The 23,835-nt window shown below is 40.5% G+C and overlaps 1 protein-coding gene across 6 annotated transcripts in view; it reads left to right on the forward strand.

The window, feature by feature from the left end:
* Positions 1-23,835, forward strand: part of Cbfa2t2 (CBFA2/RUNX1 partner transcriptional co-repressor 2) — a 102,756-nt gene that overhangs the window by 12,464 nt on the left and 66,457 nt on the right. Inside the window, exon 1 of one of the 6 annotated variants that reach the window (XM_031372370.1) lies at positions 11,414-11,952. The exons of the other annotated variants lie outside the window; for them this stretch is intronic. The gene's annotated coding sequence lies outside the window, so the exon portion shown is untranslated. Of the gene's footprint in view, positions 1-11,413; positions 11,953-23,835 lie in introns of those variants that run through there. 6 annotated transcript variants of the gene reach the window in all.

Here is a 23,835-nt window from a genome sequence, read left to right on the forward strand (position 1 = left end):
AAAAAAAAAAAGGAATTTAGGTTATCAGGCTTGATGACAAGCATCTTTACTTGCTGAGTCATCTTGCTTGTCTATGCCTGTCCTTTGTTTTGTGTTTTTGAGACAGAGTTTCTCTGTGGAGCCATGGTTATCTTGGAACTCACTCTTTAGAACAGGTTGTCCTTGAACTCATCTGCTTCCTGAGACCTGAGATTAAAGGTGTTCACCACCACTACCCAGCCTCACTTTTTACGATGATTCTGCCTTATTTATCTATTTATTTATTCATTCACTCACTCATTCATATTTACTTATTTATTTTATTTGTTTTTTTCAAGGCAAGGTTTCCCTGTTTAGTCTTGGAACTTGCTTTGTAGGCCAGGCTAGCCTTGAACTCAAAGTTCTTCTTGTCTCTGCCTCCAAGAGTGTTGAGACAAAACATGTGTACCATCATGCACATTCATGATTCATTCTTCAATTATTCATTCATTCATTCATTCTTTTTTTTTTTTTTTTTTTTATTTAAGTAGAGGGCCCCTGTGGTGGCAGGGTCAGAAGTATGAAGGGTCAACACCACTCACCAGTGAGTTCTGTGGTTCTCATGCTGTGACTCTCTCCACAGCCCCCCCTTTTTAAAATTATTTTATGTATATGAGTACACTGTAGCTGTCTTCAGATACACCAGAAGAGGGCATCGGATCCCTTTACAGATGGTGTGAGCTACCATGTGGTTGCTGGGAATTGAACTCAGGACCTCTGGAAGAGCAGTCAGTGCTCTTAACCACTGAACCATCTCTCCAGTCCTCACTTATTTATTTTTAAACAACAAGGTCTGGCTTGCCTTACTTATTTATTTTAATTATTTAATCAATCAATTATTTATTTAAAACAATAAGGTCTGTCCGTATTGCCCTGACTAGCTCTGATGGCTGCTCTGTAGACCAGGTTGGCCACCCAAAGTTAATATAGGTAAATAAATAAAACTCTGGGATCTGTGTTCCTAGCATCTCCCCCCTTGGATATTATTATTGTTGGACTTTGAGATTATAGTATTTGTATTTGAGAGGTACAAAGCTTTATTTTAGTGATGATTTTGGCCTTTGTGTAGACAATAAAATGCAAATACTGCTTTGGACTTGGTGTCTTCATAGCTAGCACTGTTCTGGCTGCATGGGATGGATGTCCTGAACCAGGTGTTCTACTTCAGCTGCACCATCTGTGGGAGCAGGTGGGCAGGCCTCTGTCATCAGGAAAACACAGCTGGGGAGACTCAGAAGAACTAATTGCTTGCTTTCCCAGCATTTTCAACCAGAATGCAGTTTTACCTCCACAAATGTATTGATTAGGATATGGTTAGGACATTAACAGCAAAAACGAACAAAAATAAAAAGGTGTGAGTATTGTGTTGAGACATTGTCTGATATGTTTGCTGGCTTGGAACTAGTAATGTCCTTTCTCATCCTCTCAAAATCTTGGATTGCAGGAGGTATGTTACCACACACACCCTGCTTAAGTTTTTTTAGATGATACTGAGAAAGATAACTTAAGGGTTCGTTTATTTATTTGTATTTAACTTTACGTGTATGTTCATATATGTGCTTATGCCTTTGGAGACCAGAGGCAGAGCCATTCTCTTTGGTTTTTTAGAATTTCCTCACTCAGAGTAGGCTGGCTGATCATCAGATCCTAGGGGTCTGTGTGGCCCCATCTTCTGAATGCACACTAGCCTTTTATGGTGGTGTTAAAGGTCAAACTTGTTCTTATTTTTATGTTGCAAATGTTTTACCAACTAAGCCATCTCTTCAGAACTTTACTTTTTTTTTTTTAAAAGAGGGGTGGGGTGGAGGTGTGCCTCAGTGTTTGGGGGTTCAGAAGTTGGAGAATATCAGGTATCTTGCTTGTATCATGTACTTTGTCTTAGTCCTTTAAGACATGGTCTCTCACTGAATCACTAGGCCGGTGACTGGCAGGCCCCCAGTGGTTCTCCTGACTTTGTCCTCAACAGCATGGCCACACCCTGTTTTGTGTGTTTTGAGTCAAGTGTCTCACTATGTAGTCCTGACAGTCCTAGAACTTGATATGTAGACCAGGCTGGCTTCCAACTTACAGAGATCCACCTGCTTCTGCCTCATACGAGCTAGGATTAAAGGTGAGTGTTGCTGGTACATACATGCCTTTAATCCCAGCAGTCAGGTCAGCCTGGTCTATGAGTTCCAGGACTACACAGAGAAAACCCTGTCTCAACAAACAAACAAACAAACAACTCTAGGATGAAAGGCATTATTCATCTTGCCCTGTTTTATTTCTCATTTTTATGCCCTCTGAATCTTAGGTCTACACCACCATGGGCACCAGGGGACTATATCTTTTAGTTTTTTATATTCTTCTTTTTTTTTTTTTTCTTTTGGTTTTTCGAGACAGGGTTTCTGTGTATAGCCCTGGCTGTCCTGGTCCTGGAGCAGACCAGGCTGGCCTCGAACTCAGAAAATCGCCTGCCTCTGCCTCCCATGTGCTGGGATTAAAGGCGTGCGCCACCACTGCCCAGCGTTTTTCATATTCTTAACCGTAACCTGTGGGCTGGTGAGATGGCTCAGAGGGTAAGAGCACTGATTGCTCTTCTGGAGGTCCTGAGTTCAAATCCCAGCAACCACATGGTGGCTCACAACTACCTGTAATGAGATTGGACGCCTTCTTCTGGTGTGTCAGAAGACAGCTACAGTGTACTTATGTATAATAATAAACAAATCTTAAAAAAAAAAAAAAACAGTAACCTAGCAAATATATCATAGGAGCTTAAAATAGTCTTGCTTGTATCATTAACTTGGTCACAGTGTAGTAATATTGAAAGTAACAGTTCAGTAAAATTTTGGGATATTTCTTTTTTTCAGTTCTAGGGATCAAATCTAGGGCTTTGTTTGTGGTTATTCTACCTTGGTTTGTTGATTGGATCTGGTCTTACTGTGTAGCTTTAGCTTGTCTGATAATAGCTAGGTCATGTAGGCTGGCTTTTTTTTTTTTTTTAAATATATTTTATGTGCATGGATGTTTTGGTTGTATGTCATCATGTGCCTGCCTGGAGTTCAGAAGAGGGGGTCAGATCCCTTGAACTAGGGTTACAGGTAGTTGTGAGCCAATATGTAGGTGCTAGGAAGGGAACCTGGGTTCTCTGCTATGCTTTAACTGCTGAGATAGACTAGTTAGTGTTTCATTATGTTGCTCAGGCAGGCCTGGAGCTGCTGGGACCAAGTAGTCTTTTCTGTTTCATGCTCGTAGATCATGAGCCACCATGCCTTTTAAAAAGTGTTTATTTGGGCTTGTGAGTTCTTCTGAAGGTCCTGAGTTCAAATCCTAGCAACCACATGGTGGCTCACAACCACCCGTCATGAGATCTGACTCCCTCTTCTGGAGTGTCTAAAGACAGCTACATGCATTTATTTATAATAATAAATAAATCTTTGGCCAGAGCAAGCAGGGACTGAGTGAGTGGGGGTGACCGGAGTGAGCAGAGGTCCTAAAGTTAATTCCCCAAAACAAGATGAAGGCTCACAACTATTTGTACAGCTACAGGATGTACTCATGCATAAAATAAATCTTTTTTAAAAAGTATTTATTTATTTCGTGTGTGGGTGTTTTGCTTGCATTTGTGTGTCTGTGCACCACATGAGTGCTATGCCCACAGAGGGGACAGAAGAGGGCATTGGATCCCCTGGAACTGGAGATGCAAGCAGGTGTAGGTCCTAGGAAGTGTTCTTAACTGCTGAAATGCTGTCCAGCTTCTGTAATCTCTTTTGTTTGTTTTAGGGGGGATCTTGAATTCCCTGTCCTCTTTGCTGAGTCTCCTGAGTGCTGGGGTGACAGGTGTGCAATAGGATATCTGACTTTATTATTCATTATATTTTCCCTCCTCCCTGTCAATACTCTTTCTTCTTCTTGCCTCAAAGTTATGGCAGTCTTTCTGTCTCAGTTTTCCAGGTACTGGGTTTACATAGGTGTAATCCATACATGACTTAATGCCTGGTTTTCCCCATTGGAAATGGGCTGATTGCATAATTGTAGTAATAAATGAATAGTCAAGGACAAGGCAGAGGACAGACAGAATTACTTTGCTTATCATGCCGTTTGTTTGTTTGTTTGTTTGTTTATTGATTGGTCTTTCCAGACAGGACCTCTCTGTGTAGCTCTGTCTGCCTTGGAACTCACTCTAGACCAGGCTGGGTTCGAACTCACAGAGATCCACCTGCCTCTGTCTCCCTAGCTCTGGGATTAGTCATGCCCCACCAATTCTAAGTTTAACATGCTTATACTTGACCCATTTGTTAGAAACATCATAAATATTACTATGGGCCTTCCAGGAAAGTAAAGATTTTTTTTTTAAAGATTTATTTATTTATTTTACGTATACATTGTTGCTGTCTTCAGACACTCCAGAAGAGGGCATCAGATCCCATTACAGATGGTCATAAGCCACCATGTGATTGCTGGGAATTGAAATCAAGATCTCTGGAAGAGCAGTCAGTGCTCTTAACCACTGAGCCATCTCTCCAGCCCCAAGATTTTGTTTTGTTTTGTTTGTTTGTTTGTTTCGTTTTTTGTTTTTCAAGACAGGGTTTCTCTGTGTAGCCCTGGATATCCTGGAACTCACTCTGTAGACCAGGCTAGCCTCGAACTCAGAAATCCGCCTTCCTTTGCCTACCAAGTGCTGGGATTAAAGGCGTATGCCACCACCGACTGGCATTTTTTTTTGTTTTTTGGGTTTTTTTTTGTTGTTGTTTTTGTTTTGTTTTTTTTTGACAGGATTTCTCTGTATAGTCCTAGAATTCAGAGATCTGCCTGCCCCCAGTACTAGGACTAAAAGGCATGAGGCACCATGCCTGGTTGAAAGTTGTTGTTTTTGTTGTTGTTGTTGTTGTTGTTTTGGTTGGTAGGTTGGTTTGGTTTGTTTTTTAACATATAGTAAGAACAAAAGTTTTGGGGTATAGCTCAGTCATTGAGCACTTGACTATCATGGGTGTTGACATTCTTGGTTCAATCTTTAGAACTGCTTTAGAAAAGATGAACCAAGAACAGAGGTTTAAGGACTGATAGAGTGAAATGTTTTATAAGCACTTGTTTGGAAGGAAGGGTATGATTTAGCAGTCATAGATAAGGGATGATGGAAAATGTGTGCAGACTGATTGGGACCGCAGTTGCAGGTTAGAGGTAAGCGTTTTTTAAACAATGGCAAGTGTTGTCATTTAAACCAGAGTGCATGTGAGACTATTAATTTGAGACTTTGTATTTGAGGATTTTGAAAAGGTTTTTTTTTTTTTTTTTTTTTTTTTTTTTTTTTTTTTTTTTTTTTTTTTTTTTTTTTTTTTTCTTTTTTTTTTTGGACTGTTGCTCCATTATAAAAAGATTCTGTTGCATTTGCAGATCCACATTTGAAACTACTTCAATATTCCTTCTGGGCCTTCCTAAATAATGTCTGGAGTTATATTGGACTTCATGTGTTCCTGTGGGGAACAAAAGCACATGATCACTGAAGCCTGTAACATAAATGAGAGGCTTGTGCGGGTGGTGTGAAAGGAGCTCTTGCAGCCTTACATGCCTGGGTGGGCGAGCTACACTAATAGCTCCCAGCAGTTCTGAATCAGACATTGTGGAGCCAAGAGTCTAGCATTTGGAATTCCACTGCCTGAGCTAAGGGTCTGTCTTTTATCCTCCAAACCACCATTTGTTAAATGGCTCTGGACCTGTTGACAAGAGGGGGGAGACTGGCAAAGATCAAGTTAAAAGGGAAAAAAAGTTCAAAGGTAGGAAAATAAGAGAAGAGTTAGTCATGTCTTCACTTCCCTCCCCCTCTGTCTCTGTCTCTGTCTGTCTCTTTCTGTCTCTGTCTCTGTTTCTCTCTCTCTCTCTCTCTGTAGTTGTATCCCTGGCTGGCTATTGTTTGTTTATTTGTTTAATTTTAGTAATTTGTTATACAGAAATTTCATTCCTGAAAGCTGGGTTTGGTGGTGCACTCTTTAATCCCAGCACTTGGGCGGCAGAGGCAGGTGGATCTCTTGTGAGTTCTAGTCTGGTTTGGTGTATCTACATAGTGAGTTCCAGAACTGCTAGAGCTGTGTACAGAGACCCTGTCTTCCTTCCTTCCTTCCTTCCTTCCTTCCTTCCTTCCTTCCTTCCTTCCTTCCTCCCTTCCTCCCTTCCTCCCTTCCTCCCTTCCTTCCTTCCTTTGTAGGAGGTGGGGGTGGGGGAGAGCTATGAATCGCCCATGAGCCTATCCGCCAGCTGCAGTGAGTGGCAATTAATGAAGAGAAAGCAGAACTCTGAGCCTTGGGTTTGGTCTCCATATTGGGTCCTGTTATATTTGTCATCAGACACTCTGTAGTGGAGCACCATGTTTAGGCTTTTTAATAAGTGATATGCTACTTAAACTTTTCTTTGGTCAGGGGTGGGAAGTGGGCCTGAGAGAGGGTATCTCTGTGTACCCTTGGCTACCAAAAACCAAAAACAAAACCCAATAAAAAAAACACCATTTCAAAGCATGTTTTGAAGCAAGTTTGATTTTTTCAGTGAAAGGCTTCATGAGGCTGTGTTTATATCCTATGTTTTTCAGTGAAATGGTCCAGGAGAACAGTCTTTATGTTACCTTTTATAAAAGCTGGCAGGAGGTGGAGAGGGTGGGTAGGTATTGTGAGTAGTGTATAGGTTAATGAGATAGTGTGTGAGCTAGCTAGCTGCTACTGCCCTCTGGCTTGTGCTGTCTCTTTCAGACCCACTGTTTCCACTGCCTGCAGATGATGTCCATTTGGCTTGCTTCCCTGTCTTTTCAGATCCAGCTGTTTCAAATTACATGGAATCCTCGGGGATGGACATTTTTCCTGAGCAAGCAGTGCTTCTTATTGCTGTTATCTTCTGAAGCCTTTTTTCCTTTGCACATATTTTTGTATATTCTTTGTCTTAAAAAAAAAAAAAACCCGGCCGGGTGGTGGTGGCGCACGCCTTTGATCCTAGCACTTGAGAGGCAGAGGCAGGCGGATTTCTAAGTTCAAGGCCAGCCTGGTCTACAGAGTGAGTTCCAGGACAGCCAGGACTACACAGAGAAACCCTGTCTCGAAAAAAAAACAAACAAAAACAAAACAAAACAAAAAACCACGAGACGTATGGTAATATGGCCAGGAATGTAGGTAGATTGGTAGAATGTCTGCTCACCATGCACAAAGCTCAGGATTTGATTTCCAACACCAGGTAAACTGAATGAGGTATTGAGTGCCTACAATCGGATTTGAGGACACCCTAGAGGGCATGTCTCAAAAAAACTTTTAATCAACTTATAATATATTTAAAGTGCATAGTGGGTCTGGAGAGGTGCCTCAGTGGTTAAAAATCTCACTGTGTTATCTGTAGCTGGCTTGGAGTTAGCTATGTTGCTTAAGTTGTGCGGCCCCCCTCCCATTATTTGTATTGTTTTATGTGTATGTGTATCTTCCTTTTATGTGAATTTGTTTGTTTGTTTTTTGTGTTTTGAGACAGGGTTTCTCTGTGTAGCCCTGGCTGTCCTGGAACTCACTCCGTAGACCAGGCTGGCCTTGAACTCAGAAATCCACCTGCCTCTGTCTCCCAAGTGCTGGGATTAAAGGCGTGCACCACCACTGCCCTGCTGTTTGTTTTTTGAGGCAAGATTTCTCTTGTGTCCTGGCTGTCTTGGAATTTTGTAGACCAGGCCAGCAGGGAACTAACTCATGGAGATCTGCCTATTTATACTTCCCAAGTGCTGGCCTATCTATCTATCTATCTATCTATCTATCTATCTATCTATCTATCTATCTATCTATCTATCTATATTTTTTTTTGGCCTATATTTTTACATTGTTTTAGGGGTGCTTATATTTTTGAGGCAAGGTCTTACCATGTAACTGTGGCTGGACCGGAACTTGGTAAATAGATCAGGCTGGCATCAAATTCACACAGATCTACATGCCTCTGCCTCCCAAGTGCTGTGTAATTAAAGGTATGCATTACCATGCCTAGTTTTAAACTTATATTTGTTTGTTTTAATATTGAACAATCAGGCCAGATGTTATGATGGACCCTTTTAGTCCTAGTACTTAGAAGTCAGAGCCAGGAGGATCTTTTGTGAGTTTGAGGCTAGCTTGGTCTACATAGTAAGTTCCAGGGCAGCCAGGGCTATGTAGAGAAAACCATGTCTCAAAAATAACCAAATAAATGATTTTATTGTTTTGTGTGTACGGTTATTTTGCCTGAATGTATGTCTGTGTACCATGTGTGTGCTTGGTGTCCAAGGAAGCCAGGAGAGGGTGTTAAATTCCTTGAGAGTGGAGTTGTTAGCCACCATGTGGGTGCTGGGGATTGAAACTGTGTTTTTGGGAGAGCAGCCTTTAACTGCTGAGGCATCTCTCTAGTCCCTAAAATTTTTATTTATAATTATATACATAATTATATACACACATGTCTTTTAGTGTGGGTTTATTTGTGAAGGTACAGTGTCCACAGAGGTCATGAGAGAGTGTCGGCTCCCCTGAGGCTTGAGTTACAAGCAGTTTTTGGCTGCTTGAGTGAATACTAGGAACTCTTAACCTCTAAGCTACCTCTCAATCTGTGTTTTCCACTTCTTAAGGTTGCCTTTTAACTCACTGTTTAGCTGATTGACTTTGATTTCCTTATTCTGCCTGCACCTCTTAAGTGCTGGAATTTACATACAGGTGTTTGTCATGCCATCTTCCCAGTGTCTTACTCCAACCTTTGTTTTTGAGTCTTACTAAGCTACTCATATTGGCCTTGAGCTTGGGATCCTACTGTCTCAGCTTTCCAAGTAGCTTAAACCCAAGTCTCTTAGTCTTTTGGACACAACTTGTAGAAGTCTTTGTTATCTATTTGCTTTCTGATGTGAGGAGTTACACCATTTCATTTCCCTTTCAGGGAGGATACTGTTCTTGTAAATAAATAGCTTGCTTGCTTTTTTGGGGAGAAAGGTATTTAGAATCTACAATCTTTGTGATAGAACTAAGTAAACCAGACTGGCCCTAAATTTACAATGGTCTTCCCGATTCAGCCTCTTGGCTGTGGCTGGGATTACAGGCATGGTTTGAGAAAAACCATTTTTTTCCTTTGTAAAAAATAAAACATTAATTATATTATGCACTGTCCATGTGTCGTAATTCCAAGTTGTCTTTGCTGGTGGTAGTAGCTTGGTGCATGCTATCAAGATTTCTTATTGGGGACTGGAGAGATGGCTCAGTGGTTAAGAGTACTTGTTGCTCTTTCAGAAAACCCAGGTTCAATTCTCAGCCTCCATGTGGTGACTCAGAACTATATGTAAACTCCAGTTCACAAAACACAACCCCTTTCTGACCTCTATAGGCACCAGATACGAATGTGGTTCACACACTTACATGCAGGCAGAGCACTCATAAACATTAAAGAAAAAAAGATTGCTTACTTCCATAGTGAACAAGTTGATGATACTGTCTGTTGGCAAGAAATCTTGATTCCTTACCAGGTGGTCCTCCTAGTTGAGGTGCTTTAATGTTTTTATGACTTGGTAGTTAGCATCCTCCAGAGTTAGTAATTTGGAATTACTCCTTGCTTCCTTCTTCCCTCCTCTCTTCCTTCTCTCTCTCCTGAATTGCTTTGCTAGGATCAGTAAATATTTATGGGCATCACTATGTTGCCCAGTCTGAATTTGAACTCCTAGATTTACACAGTGTTCCTGCTACAGTCTACCATGGTAGCTGGGAATCCAGGTGGGTGCCCCTGTGTCACACTTCAGAAGTGCCTTGATTATGTTTCTTACTTCATAGTATTGTATAGGTACCACAGACTGACTTAGGGTATAAATCCAGACATGATGCTGACACTAGTCACATGATGTTATATATTTTTGTTTCTTTCCTTAGTTGTAACACTGAGATAATAATTTCTACCAATAGGCTGTCCTATAGACTGTTTGTGACCAATAAGGAAATAAAGGTAATCCTTGATACTCAGTACTTACAATAAAAATTACTACTGCATCAATTAATATTGCTGCCAGCTGCCTCTGGGGGATGAATTTTCCGTTTTTTGTAAAACATTGCCAGGCAGAAAATGCCTTGTTTAAAAGTTTTATCTATCTAAAGTATAGTAGAGGCTAAAGGAAGGCATATCTGTTTGATTATGTATCTTCATTCTTTTTTTTTTTTTAAGTTTTTTTTTCGAGACAGGGTTTCTCTGTGTAGCCCTGGCTCTCCCGGAACTCGCTCTGTAGACCAGGCTGGCCTCGAACTCAGAAATCCGCCTGCTTCTGCCTCCCAAGTGCTGGGATTAAAGGAGTGCACCACCACCTCCCAGCAAGATTTTTTAATTTTTATATATATGAATACACTGTAGCTGTCTTCAGACACACCAGAAGAGGGCATCAGATCTCATTACAGATGGTTGTGAGCCACCATGTGGTTGCTGGGAATTGAACTCAGGACTGTTGGTTAGAGCAGTCAGTGCTCTTAACCACTCCAGTCTGAGATCTTCATTCTTTTTTTGAGACAGGGTTTCTCTGTATAGCCCTGGCTGTCCTGGAACTCACTTTATAGACCAGGCTGGCCTCGAACTCAGAAATCCACCTGCCTCTGCCTCCCAAGTGCTGGGATTAAAGGCGTGCACCACCACTGCCCAGCTGAGATCTTCATTCTTAATGTTTGTTCATGTAAATGCTAATATAGGATATGTACCCCTGTAGTATGACCTGGTAAGAAGGCAAGCCCCTCCTTCATTTTATATTTTTATTTTAAAATATTCACAGCAAATTGAAAGAGTGTATAGAGAAGTTTAAGATCCTTCACCCAGTTTACCCCACAGTGAAATCTTTATAATAACTGGTACAGTTTCAACTTTGAGACAACTGTTTTCATGCCCCAGAAATTGATTAAAGACTATCTTGTATAAGCTGTTGGGAAGTGTCAAGGATTAAATCTGATGTTGTGTAATTCTGTCGTTTCTCTGGATTCTCAAAATAATTATCTCAAATTTTACTATATTCTTCATTATTGAAACTTAGACTAACAGCTCTGAAATTTAATCATGGGAACCTTACATCCATATTTCCTTGATTTTAAAGCAATTTTTGCATTGTGTTCTCATCTTTGATTTACAGTCTTTATAGCACCAGAACCGTTGTTGCCTGCATTGTCTTAATTTAATCACGTGCCAGTTTAGTAGAGCACCAAGTCTGGATCTGGGAGGCAGCTTGTGTGAATCATTTACATATATTTCTGCTTATGTTCCCAAAACTAATTTGCAGCTCTTTATTTTTGATCCAATTATACATTCAGAATATGTTTACAATTTATTTTATGAAGGCTTTTGTCTCATATAGGGTTTAAAACTAGCCAAAAAAGCAGAAGTTATTAAACAATAGCAGAAACTACACAGTATGAATGGCTTTAAATGGTGATTGTTAAACATTTGACTGTCCTTCAAAATGTGAGTCTCTATGTACATTTATTCCACTAGTGACTCGAATAGATGGGTTTTACACAATATTTTTGCTGTTACTGTCAGCCATAAACAAATTACATGCATTTAACAAGTTAATGTCAGATTGGCCCGGATCCACTAGGAGGTGTGTACTTAGTGACATCAGCTGGCAATGTGCCCTGGTAACAGGGAGGGTGGAAGGATAGTAGAGAGAGAGGAAGCAGGAGGGAGGGAGAGAAAGAGAGACTGACTGTATCTGGGGATTCTGGCAAGGTGAAGAGCTGGTCTGTTTGGCAGGACCTTCCCATCTGGGATCCATCTGTGTTTCCCTGGAATGGGACAGGCAGCTCTAGTCAGTGAGAAATCGCAGATGTGAGAGAGCTGACACATGTCCAGCTAATGAAAGGAGGAGGAAGGCTGGTCTGCAATTGGGCTTTGAAGATTAGGGGGAGAAAAGAGAGCTTTTTAATACCTATTTGGTATATTACGAATCTGGATTTTATAATTTGGACATTCGGGGTAAGTGTACATTTTAATATAGTTTGGGGGCTAATAAAGTGTACAATTCTGCCTTTCCAAAACTTTTTGCTTATCTCAAATTATGTTTATTGATACCTTATCAGAGTTTAGTCTTGGTTTCATTTTGATGATTCATTTGATTTTCTGTTTCTATTTCATTTTTCACTTGCCACCTTTGTGTTTTTTAATGGAAAGCTTAGTTAAAATCAGATGGAGTTCATAAATTCTATAGTTAGAAAAGTAGTCCCACAAATACTTCTTTAAAGCTACTCCATATTAAATACTTCTTGAATATTCTGAGGGAATTTTTTTCTTAAGTGTGTATAATACCAGTGTTAAAGAGATGACTGCTGCAGTGCTCATTTTCCTTGTTAGATTTGACTTTAATTAGATTACAGCTAAAAGAGATTGTAGCAAAGCTAGTCTCATCTCAGCATCTTATAGCTTGTTATGTATTGCTCCTGTGCTGTTTTCTGTGTCCGAAATAGCATGGAATCTGACTTGAATTGGGAGTTGGACATAGACCTCTTCCCCTACGTGGAGTCTTTGTCAGTTTGTGGTGCCCACTGGCTAATTCTATAGTGTTGTTTACTTTTGGAAGGCTTCCACATCAGCCACTTATAGGTAGAGCCTGATTATAGACATTATTTCCTAGTTCTTTCATCTTGGGAAAATCTGCTGTTCTGAATCTATTTGGTTTGTTGTGCTCCCCTACTCCTGTTTTCTCTTTTTCTTGACTGGATCTTACTGTGTATCTCTGTAACCAGACTGGCCTCCAGCTCACAGAGATCCTCCCTCTGCTGTCTCCTCCCTACAGACATGTGCCACCACAGCCAGCTGACTCCTGATTTGTGTTGATATTGGGAAAATTTGTCTAGTACCTTTCCTGCACATAGAAAGCATACTGATCAGTTTCAAAAGGTTTTAGAGATTTGTTTTTCTGTTGTGGTAAGTGTCCAAACCCTTTCTCCTTTCCCTTCTACCTTGAGCCACAAATTATCTGGTCTAACTCACATTTTCAGAGTATTATTATTCTTGCTGCACCCACTTTATATTTATACTTTATATTTAAAATTTGTTTTATGTATGTGTGTTTTACCTGTATGGATATTTGTACCACATGGCTCCCTGATGCCTGAAGAGGCTAGAAAAGATCCCTTGGAACTGGAATTACAGATGGTTGTCAGTTGTAATGTGGGTGCTGGGAATTGAACCCAGGCCTTATGGAAGAGCAGCCAGTGTTCCTAACTGCTGAGCCAATTCTCCAGACCTCTGATCCTTTATATTTATCTATTGTGCTAAACCTCTTTATGACTAAAGTTTGGAAGCATTCTGAATATAAAGTGAAAATGGATTCCCTTTGACTGTACGAGAACAGAGCTTTGAAAAGTTAACTTACAGGAGGGAACTATTGATTCTATTACTTTTTTTTTTCCCCAGAGTTTCTCTATATAGCCTTGGCTGTCCTGGAACTCACTCTATAGATATAGCCTTGGCTGTCCTGGAACTCATTCTATAGATCAGGCTGGCCTGGAACTCAGAAATCCACCTGCCTCTGCCTCCCAAGTGCTGGGATTAAAGGCGTGCACCACCACTGCTCGGCTTGATTCTATTACTTTTAAGTACACCGATTATTTAAAAAAATATTTTAGGTTTATTTGTCTATTTCTGTGGCTTTTTTTTCCCTACTGTGTGGGCTCCAGGATTTAAATTCAAGTCATATTAGGCTTGGCCGCAAGGGCCTTTACTGAGCCATCTCACTGGTCAGCACTGTTTAAATTGTACCTGACTCCCCAAAGATTCTACAAAATGGCAAATGGGAGCTTCAAAAAATAATTTTAATATCTTTAAAAATAATTTTTATTATTTTAGGTGTGTGTTTCAGCTGCATGTATGTGCACTACATGAAAGCCTGGAGTCCATTGTTGTCAAAAAAGAGGGCATTGGATCCCCTGGAATTGGAATTTCGGATGACTGTGTACCATTCTGTGGGTGTTGGGTCCTCTGGGAGGGCATCCAGTGCTCTTAACTTCTGAGCCATCCCTCTTGTCACCAGAAGGTTTTCATTTTTTAAAGTTCTGTAACCTTATATCACCTGGTGTTATAAGAAAACAGTGTAATGTGTTTTTGTTTATTAAAGACTTAGTGACTTAGTATCCCCAGCTGGCTAGAATTTGCTGGTTAGACTGTCTTGGCCTCAGATTTGCAGCAGTCCTCTGTCTTGCCTCCTGGCATGCATGGACCTGGCTGCAGTGCAGCATGCTGTTCAGGGTCTTTCCGTCTTATCTCCCTTCCCATCAGTCTGTGGGAACTTTTCAAATGGAACTTCTTGTCTTTTATGTTAAATTGACTGAACTTTGTAGAACAAAGTGGGGGAGTTTTGATAAGTACAGTGGACAGCACTTAGGACCTTTCTGAATATTTGAGAGGCTGTAGTATTCTGTTGAACTTACACGGTTGTCTTTCAGTGAGGAATATTGCACCCTTAGGAGCTCTGTTTCTGGGAATGAGTACAGAGAAAAGAATGTAATGCTGAAAGTGTAGTGTAGGTTTTACTCTGAGAGCTTAAAAGGAGGTTGTTTTTTTTTTTTTTTTTTTTTTTTTTTTTTTTTTATTGCTATATGTCTATTCTAGCAATACCGTTTTTATATTCTGGGGCTTGGGATTGCATCCAGACCTTGTGGATGCTAAAAAAAAAAAAAAAAGCAAGCATGTGTTCTATCAGTGGCTAAGTCCCTAGTCTTCAGAATTACTGTGGCCCAGATTTGGCACAGAGCTAACTCTGTTTATAGCCCAGGCTGGTCTTGAAGTAACAGTAATTGTCCAGTCTTAGCCCTCCAAATGCTGGGTTAACAGGTATATGTTACCACACCTGGCTTTTGTGATAATTCATTGGCTGTAAATAAAAGTGTTTAACAGTCCTGGTGGGGTGAGATGAGGCCCTGAGTTCAGGGGTGTATGTGTGTGTGTGTGTGTGTTGGGAGGTGGGGGTGGGTGGGCAGCTAGGGCAGTTAAAAGACAAAATGGGTGAGTAGTGGCACTTGCCATTAATCCCAACACTCCGGGAAGCAGAGACAGGAGTCAATGCTTAAGTTCAAGCCCAGCTTGGTCTACATATCAGTTTCAGGGCACTTTAGGACTACAAAAAGAGGCCCTTATTCCAAACAAATAAACAATAACAACAAAACCAACAAAAGATTTTATCACCAAGAAATTTTATTTTTAAAATGTGTTATAATTTATGTGTGGGTGTGTGCCAAATGCACACTTAAACAGGTCCCATGGAGATATGGGGGGTGTGTCCCTTGGAACAGGAGTTAGAAGTGTTTGTGAGGTGTTTGTGAGCTGTCTAATGGGATACAGAGTTCTTTGATAGATCAGTAAGCACTTTTTCATTTTTTTCGAGACGGTTTCTCTGTATAAGCCCTGGCTGTCCTGGAACTCCCTGGTCTGTAGACCAGGCTGGCCTCTGCCTCCCAAGTGTTGGGATTAAAGGCATGCCTGGCTCAATAAGCACTCTTAACTACTAAGCTATCACTTCAACCCAAAACAAAACAACAACAACAAAAAATCTTTCTAGTTAAATAATACTGAAAGAGCTGGAGACATGACTCAGTGGTTAAGAGCACACCGACTGCTCTTCCAGAGGTCCCGAGTTCAATTCCTAGCAACCACATGGTGGCTTATTACATCTATAATGGAATCCAATATCCTCTTCTGGTGAATCTGAAGACAACTGCAGTGTACTCACATGAGTACATAAAATAAATAAATCTTAAAATAGCCGGGCAGTGGTGGCGCACGCCTTTAGTCCCAGCACTTGGGAGGCAGAGGCAGGCGGATTTCTGAGTTCGAGGCCAGCCTGGTCTACAGAGTGAGTTCCAGGACAGCCAGGGATACACAGAGAAACCCTGTCTTGAAAAATCAAAAAAAAAATTAAAAAAAAAAAATCTTAAAATAGATCCTGAGAAAGTCATAGTACTTTCTGAGGGCTGAGGAAGCCACTCAGGTGGAAGTTGAAGATGGCCTTACTGATGTTAATTAACTTCTCCTACCATGTGAGCTCCATCTTTACCAGATGAGTCATGTTATTGGCCCCTGGGAATGTTCTTTATATGATTTCATTAATTGTATTATTCCATCATAAGTTGAGGGAGTGGGTCAGCAGTTGAACAGTGCCCAGTCGTGGACTAGTTTCAGTCCCCAGCAAGTTGCTTGTGTGCAAAGTGGGGAGAGTCCTCTCTGGCACAGAGTTTTAATATCCAGTGGATTTCCAGAATATTCCCCTTACTATGTAATGTATGTATGTATGTAATGTATGTATGTATGTATGTATGTAAATTTTCTGATAGGGTCTTGCCTTCGGTCGACTGGAATTTACATTGTGTAACCAATACCTAGCTTTTAACAAATTCTTTTGATTGTATGTGTTTATGATAATATCTTAAGGTTGTTTTGTTTTGTTGTTGTTTGTTTTTCCTTAATATTTTGTGATAGGGTTTAACTGACCAAGCTGGCCGTGATCTCACAGGATTTCAGATGTGTTCCACACCTAGTTTTGAGATTTGGGAGTTACAGGAAGAACTCCCTGCCAGTATTTGAATTCCTTTCCAGGGAGTTGCTGATGACTTTGAACATGTCTCCACTTTCTAGATTATAGCTGTGAATCATCATGCCCAGCTTAGATTTTATAATATTATTTATACTTACTATCATAGTACATATGCCTGTATGTGCATGTGTGTGTGTGGGGGGGGGGCAGAAAGAAATGTACTAGTTTCAGTCCCCAGCAAGGTGTTTGTACTGGTCCTCCCTGGCTCAGACTGCAGTTTCTTAAGTTAAATTTTGTCAAGTGCATCCTTATACTGAGTTAAGTTCTGCCACAGTTTTGATGGAGATGGGGGTTTCATATGACCTAGACTGGTCTTGAACTCACTATGTAGCCAAGACTGGCCTTTAACTTCTGATCTTCCTGCCTCTACTTCCAGGTACTGTGATTACAAGCATGTGCCACTATGCTCACTAGTATGCTGTAGAGTTTTGTTTCTTTTAATTTTATTTTTAAAATTATGTGTATGTATCTGTGTGAGAGTGTCAGCACGTGAGTGCAGGTGCCCAAGGATGCTAGAGGCTTTAGATCCCCTGTAGCTGCTTGGATCTCAGCACAATTGTTTACTTATGAGGCATTTACCCCTTGAGCATGTGGGTTATATTCTAGCAAGTTCAGTTTAGAAGGTCCTGATATGTGGAGGGTATTTGCATTGATTCCCTCCAATTTTAGATCGATAAATAAAGGATCAGGAATGGCTTACAGGAAAAACAAACAGACCAAAAAAAAACCCAACCCTGTTAAATGGCTTGTTAGATAGAGTCTGACTGGATGTGATGGACTTCCTAGATAGTTAACTTTTTAAAAAAAGATTTATTTATTATGTATGTGAGTACACTGTAGCTATCTTCAGACACACCAGAAGAGGGCATCATATCAAATTTCAGATGGTTGTGAGCCACCATGTGGTTGCTGGGAATTGAACTCAAAACCTATGGAAAAGCAGCCACTGCTCTTAACCACTGAGCTATTTCTCCAGCCCATAGATGGTTAACTTTTAAGAACTATGTGGTTAGCTAGGCCTGGTGGTGTCTAAAATAGGCCTATAATAATTCTGACCAATTTTGTGAGGTTTTTTTTTTTTTTTCTTCTTAAAATAAGTGAAAAAGGGTCTGTGGGCACTGTATAGTGAAAATGGTTGCATTAGGTTCCAGTTTCAAGCCATAGTGCCATCAAGAAAACAACTGTGTGTTCAGTACCCAGCAACCATGAAGCACACACCCTCAAATTATGTATTGACAGATTTATGCTGGGAGATTGAAAATGCATATGGGTTTACTTTTCTAAGCAACCACTGGTGGAAACCCTGTTATCTTTCCATCTTGAGCAGTTTGTTAGATATACCTAGCAGAGTGGGGTACAACTCTTGTAGAAAGTGGACTCATGCTACCTGCTGTAATGTGTCATAGCTGGAACTAAAACGTAAGTGCAATATATATATATATATATATGTGTGTGTGTGTGTGTGTGTGTGTGTATATATATATGTTTTGTTTTGTTTTTGTTTTTTCTTTGTTCATTGGAAACAGTTTCTCATGTAGCCCAAGCTGGCCTCAAGCTCTGTGTAGCCAAGGATAACTCTGATCTTCTGAGACTCTTGCATCTACCTCCCAAGCTCTGGGCTTACAAGCATGTAGCACTGTGCCTACCTAGCCTTAGAATGTGTATTTTAACTTGATTGTGTTAAGAAAGATGGAAGAAAGAAAATGAAAATATTGTGTGTAGGCTTTAACATTAGATTAGATTGTATAACTACGAACATTGATTATCCTCTAAGCCTCTGTCTCTTCAACTGTACAATTATAGTAAAATGAGTTTTAAGCATTAATTCTTGCTACATTACTACTTAATAAACTTTATCTTCCTGTGTAATTTTTCTTTGCCCTCCCAATATTGATAAGCCACAGTAATGAAACAGCTAATTACAATATGCATGTTTTTTAATGTCTCTTTTTAGGCTGATGGAACCAGCTCTGCTTCCTTAACTAATTCTTAGTCACACGAGAGGGATTCAAGAAGAGAATGTATTAGCCTTAAAATCTCAAACCTGTTGCTGAATGGCAAGCTGTCTAGGGACCTTGCCTTACTTTGCTGGACTAGCTGGGGGATGGGCCACTTTGAGGGTGACAGATGTGTCCTCTGCTCCCAGCACCAGGTGCAGCCATTGTTCTGGCTGGTCTCTTCATCCCTCCTGTCTGTTACTCTGCTCTTTGTAGTCCATTGTTTCTGTAGGAAATTAGCATTAAATCCATCTGAAACCCCCATGTCCCTCAACTGCAGGTGACTGTTACTGGCCCCAGCTGCCACCCTTGCGCTTGATTACTTCCATATGGGGCTGTGCAAAGAAGTAGTAGTCATTTATTGATTTCCACCACAAGCCCCCACATCAAACATAATAACCTGAAATCTATTAGGCCTCCAATAGGCTGTAACTCAATTGGCATTACACTGTGATGAACATTTTTACAAGCAAAAATAATTATGTGTGTTTTCTTCCTTCTTAGCCTCTTTCCTAAATGTCAGCTGGAGAAAACCCTGAGTTATCATAGTGGAGTAGTAATATGAATGTCTGGAGCTAGATGCTTCTGAGTAGTGGAGCTTTAAGAATTTGGATGGACTTGTCGGAAAAATTTTAGTCACTATTTTAAATATTTCATACCACACCCATAGTGTTCAAGCAAACCAGGGCCTAGTGAGTCTTTAGGATAGAGATGGGAAGGGACACAGATCTGTATTAAACTGCCTTATTAAATGATTTGGAGTGTTCAGTATGTTGAAAAAGAAGCCTAGTTTAAAAGGTTGGTTGAGGAAAACTATATGCGGTCAGTGTTGGTTAGTGCACTCTGGTTGTAGTTTGCCTCAGACACCACATAAGATAGTTCATGGCTTAAAAACTTCTTTATCATTAAATGTGTGTGTTTCATTTTGGGTCTTGTTATGAATTGATTGTAGTAGTGTGCTGACACATACCTGAGATCCCAATTTTTAAAAGGTAAGAAGATCTCAACTTTGAGGCTACCCCCCAACAGTAAGCTCAAAGCTAGCCTACCAGTCAAAACCTTATTTCAAAACATAAAAAGGTGAATTGGATTTAAAATCCGAAATCCAATTTTAAGGACAATTTGAAGTTGCCTTGGCTTCCAATGATTATGTTGACTGATAAGTTATTTCTTTGCTACCTGTGAAATGAGCCAATTCAAGCCAGACTAGATTATATTAAAGGCAGGTTTGCTCTCTCTCTTTTACCCTCTTGCTCTCTTGCCTCTTGTCCCATTGCTCCCTCTCTCCATTCCCTTCCTCTCTCCATGTGGTCATGGCCGCCTCCACGTCTCTATTCTCTCCCCTCTGCCTTCTCTCTGCCTCTACTACTCTCTTAACTCCCCTCCCCATGCCCTAAATAAACTATATTCTATACTTTAAAAAAAAAAAAAGGCAGGTTTATTGGGAAGCTGCTCTCAGTTCACTAGCCCCAAGGACTGAGGCCAGGAAAGTTGCCTTGGGGAAGGGGGAATCGGGGAGGAAGAGAAAAAAGAGAAAGGGTGCTTATGCAGAGAAGAGACCAGAATGTCTGGTTTATATGGGGAGGATCCCCTAGGGTGGAAAGTTCAAGGTTGGGGCAGAGTATAACAGGTTGGGACTGAGTGATACTGGGAGAACCTGGAGGCTAGGTTGCTTTGGTATGTAAAATATGAACCTCAGTCCCTTGTCCCAGGGTCCAAAACCAAACACTGACTTTGTCCAAGTTAAAACCACACCAGTGAAGAGTATCCTAGTAGACTGTGCCACAGCCCCGGGAGTCAGCCGGTTTGCTGACTTGAGTGAGTGTTTCATTTTGCAGCTCAGGTTTTATCATAAAATCCTTAGTTTATAACATCATAAATCAGATTATTTAATATGTCCGATATTTAAAGTGACACTTTTATTACTTCAAAGTTAGTATATGGAAATATGAATATAGGACCATTTCTGTTGAGGATACATCTTTTTACCTTTCTGTTCTATTTCTGAGTTTAAAGAGGTTTAGGGTTTGAAAAACTCTTGATGACCAGAACTTTATCTGGCAATTTCTTTGTTCAAGGCAAGTCTCCAGGTATGGCATGGTTGCATTTAGAATAGGTTAGTGTTTGAATTAGAGTGTTCAGAGAGCTTGGAAATCTACTTCATCATTTTTAGGTTTTGTTTGTTTGTTTTTGAGACAGTGTCTTTTTTGTTTTGTTTTGTTTTGTTTTTTCAAGACAGGGTTTCTCTGTATAGCCCTGGCTGTCCTGGAACTTACTCTGTAGACCAGGCTGGCCTTGAACTCAGAAATCTGCCTGCCTCTGCCTCTCAAGTACTGGGATCAAAGGCGTGCGCCACCACTGCCCGGTGAGACAGTGTCTTATTATATAGCTCTGGCTGTCCTAGAACTCACTATTATGTGGACCAGGCTTGCCTTTACCTCACAGATTGTCCTGTCTCTGCCTGGAATGCTGGGATTAAAGGCACACATCTCCATGCACATGCAGTGTCATTATTGTAAGCAGAAAGACGAAAAGATGGAAAAAGATAAGGTGTTTGATTAGTGTTTGTTGCTGTGAAGAGACACATGACCAAGGCAGTTCTTACAAAAGAAAACATTTACTTGGAGCTCGCTTACAGTTTAAGAGGGCTATTCCATTGTTGCCATGTTTGGGAGCATGGTGCCAGAACTATATGATCCAAAGGCAGAGAGATGCTGGGTCTGGTGTGGACTTTTAAAAAGTCAAAGCCCACCCCCAGTGGCAAACTTCTTCTAACAAGGCCACATCTACCCAACAAGGCAACACCTAATCTTTATCAAGTACTGCTACTCCCTGATGACTATAATCATTCAAATATATGGGCCCATGGAGGCCATATTCAAACCACTGCATCAGGGAAAAAGAAAGTGGCATTTGGAACTAGATCTTATGCTCATAGAGTTGGGGTACATTCCTTTGCAGTTTGGAACTAAAACAAGATGGAACAGTTGTAAGTACAGTATTATTGGTATAGCTATTACTTTCGGGTTTGTGTGTATATTTTAATAATTTTTTTAAAACCTGAAAAATAGGTAAGAGGTTTTGTTTTTAAAATTGCATATAAGTGTTTTGCTTGCACATATGCCTGCATGCACATGTACCACTTGTGTGCTTGGTGCCCTCAGAGGACAAAAGAGAGTGTTAAAGTTCCAGATGGTTGTTAGCTATCCTGTGTGTGCTGGGACTGAAACCCAGGCCCCATGGAAGGTCAACTAGTGCTCTTAGTCCTTGAGCCATCTCTCCAGTCCCTTGCTTTCCTTTTTTCAACTTTTCTATCTAAAATAGCTAAGTGTAATCATGCCTGTAAATATTTCAGTGTACTTGTTAAAAGCTGCAGACTTTGCTTATATAACCACGGTTATCAAAAGAGTGATGCTGCACCATTAAACTAAAAGATCTTATTCTCAAATTTAGATAGAGAAACAAAGCTGGTAATTCTTCTAGGATTGATACAAAACAATCCTGTTTTGTGTGGCTGGTCACTCTACTAAAAGTAGTATACTACATTTAATAAGAGATAGAGTCAGGCAGATAGACAGAGAACATGAAAGAGAGGTACCAGTGCTCTAGTACCTGGGAAACAAAGGCAGGTCTGCTTTCATAATGAGTTTTAAGAATTTTGAGAGCTAGATGGTTGAAATCCTGTCTCCAGAGAAGAAGGGTTAGAAGGGGCTACTTACTGATGAGTAACATACCTATCAGTCACAAATATATTATACTGCTCTTGCTGAGGACCTGGGTTCAAATCCCAGCAGCCACATGGTGGCTCACAACTTTTTAATTCTTTTTCCAGGGGATCTGATACTCTTTTTTTTTGCCTCCATGCATGCCAGATATGGAAACATACACCTTTAATCCCAGCAGCACTGGGGAGGCAGTGGTAGGCAGATCTGAGTTTGAGGCCAGCATAATAGTTTGAGGCCAGTTGTAGTACAGTTATGAACAGAGACCTGTGCCCCACCCTCCTACCTCCAATAAACAAACAAGTCAATAAATAAATAAGCATGTAAGAAATAAATATGGGGCTAGAGATGTAGTACAGTTGATAGTGTGCACAAAACCCAAGGTTCAATTTCCTGTCAGTTTATTACAGAACTTGTCTGTAATTTTAGCACTTGGGAAGTGAAGGTAGAAGGAGGATCAAGATTTTCCTTGGCTAACTGAATAGGAAGTTGGAAACCTGCCTGAATTACAAGGTGCTCTGCCTTTAAAAACCAAAATAAAGATCAGTAGATGGCCATCAACAATTATAGCAAAACCAGGGTTTGATACTAAGTGGTCAGTTTACAGTTACCTGAAGAAATAGACTATTCTAAATTACATTATAGAAATCTAATAGATATCAGAAGAAAGACTATTCCAGGGCAGTTTAAATGATGAGAATAAGTTTGGTATGCTCAAAGAAAAGGAAAAAGCCTAGTATAATTATAGTGTTGTAGTGAAGAAATGAGATTGTCCCTTCCACCACCACCCTGCATCTAAGTTTTTTACAATTATATATAATATGTAATTTGAGGGAAGGGACACCTGTGCTGTGATTCACATGTGGAGGTCAGAGAAGAACTTTCAGGAGTTCTCTTCCACCAGGTAACTTCTGAAGGTTGGACCCAGGTTGTCAGGTGTTGTGGTAAGAACCCAGTCTCTCCGGTTCTGGTCAATTGTTTTAAAGATTTATTTTTATTATTATACATAAGTACACTGTAGCTGACTTCAGACACAGCAGAAGAGGGTGTCAGATCTCATTACGGGTGGTTGTGAGCCACCATGTGGTTGCTGGGATTTGAACTCAGGACCTTCGGAAGAGCAGTCAGTGCTCTTTCCTGCTGAACCATCTCGCCAGCCCTCTGGTCAATTGTTTTAAATATATAATTTATTTTTATTTTATGTTCATTTTGGTGTTTTGCCTCAGTGTGACTTTGTGAGTGTGTCAGAACCCCTAAAACTGTTACAGACAGGTGTAAGCTGCCGTATGGGTGTTGGGAATTGAACTTGGATCCTCTGGAAGAGCAGCTAGTACTTTTTTAATTGCTGATCCATCTCTCCAGCCCTTTATAATTTTTTAAGAGTTAATTTATTTATGTATGCACACCAGAAAAGGGCATCAGATCTTGTGGAACTGCATTTGGAGACAGTTGTGAACCACCATGTAGTTGTGGAGAGTTGAACTCACTAACCCCTGGAAGCCAGTTCCCTTAACCTCTGAGCCATCTCTCCAGCCCCCTTATCAATTTTTTA

The sequence above is a fragment of the Mastomys coucha genome, unplaced genomic scaffold (assembly GCF_008632895.1).
Source record: "Mastomys coucha isolate ucsf_1 unplaced genomic scaffold, UCSF_Mcou_1 pScaffold15, whole genome shotgun sequence".
NCBI lineage: Eukaryota > Metazoa > Chordata > Mammalia > Rodentia > Muridae > Mastomys > Mastomys coucha.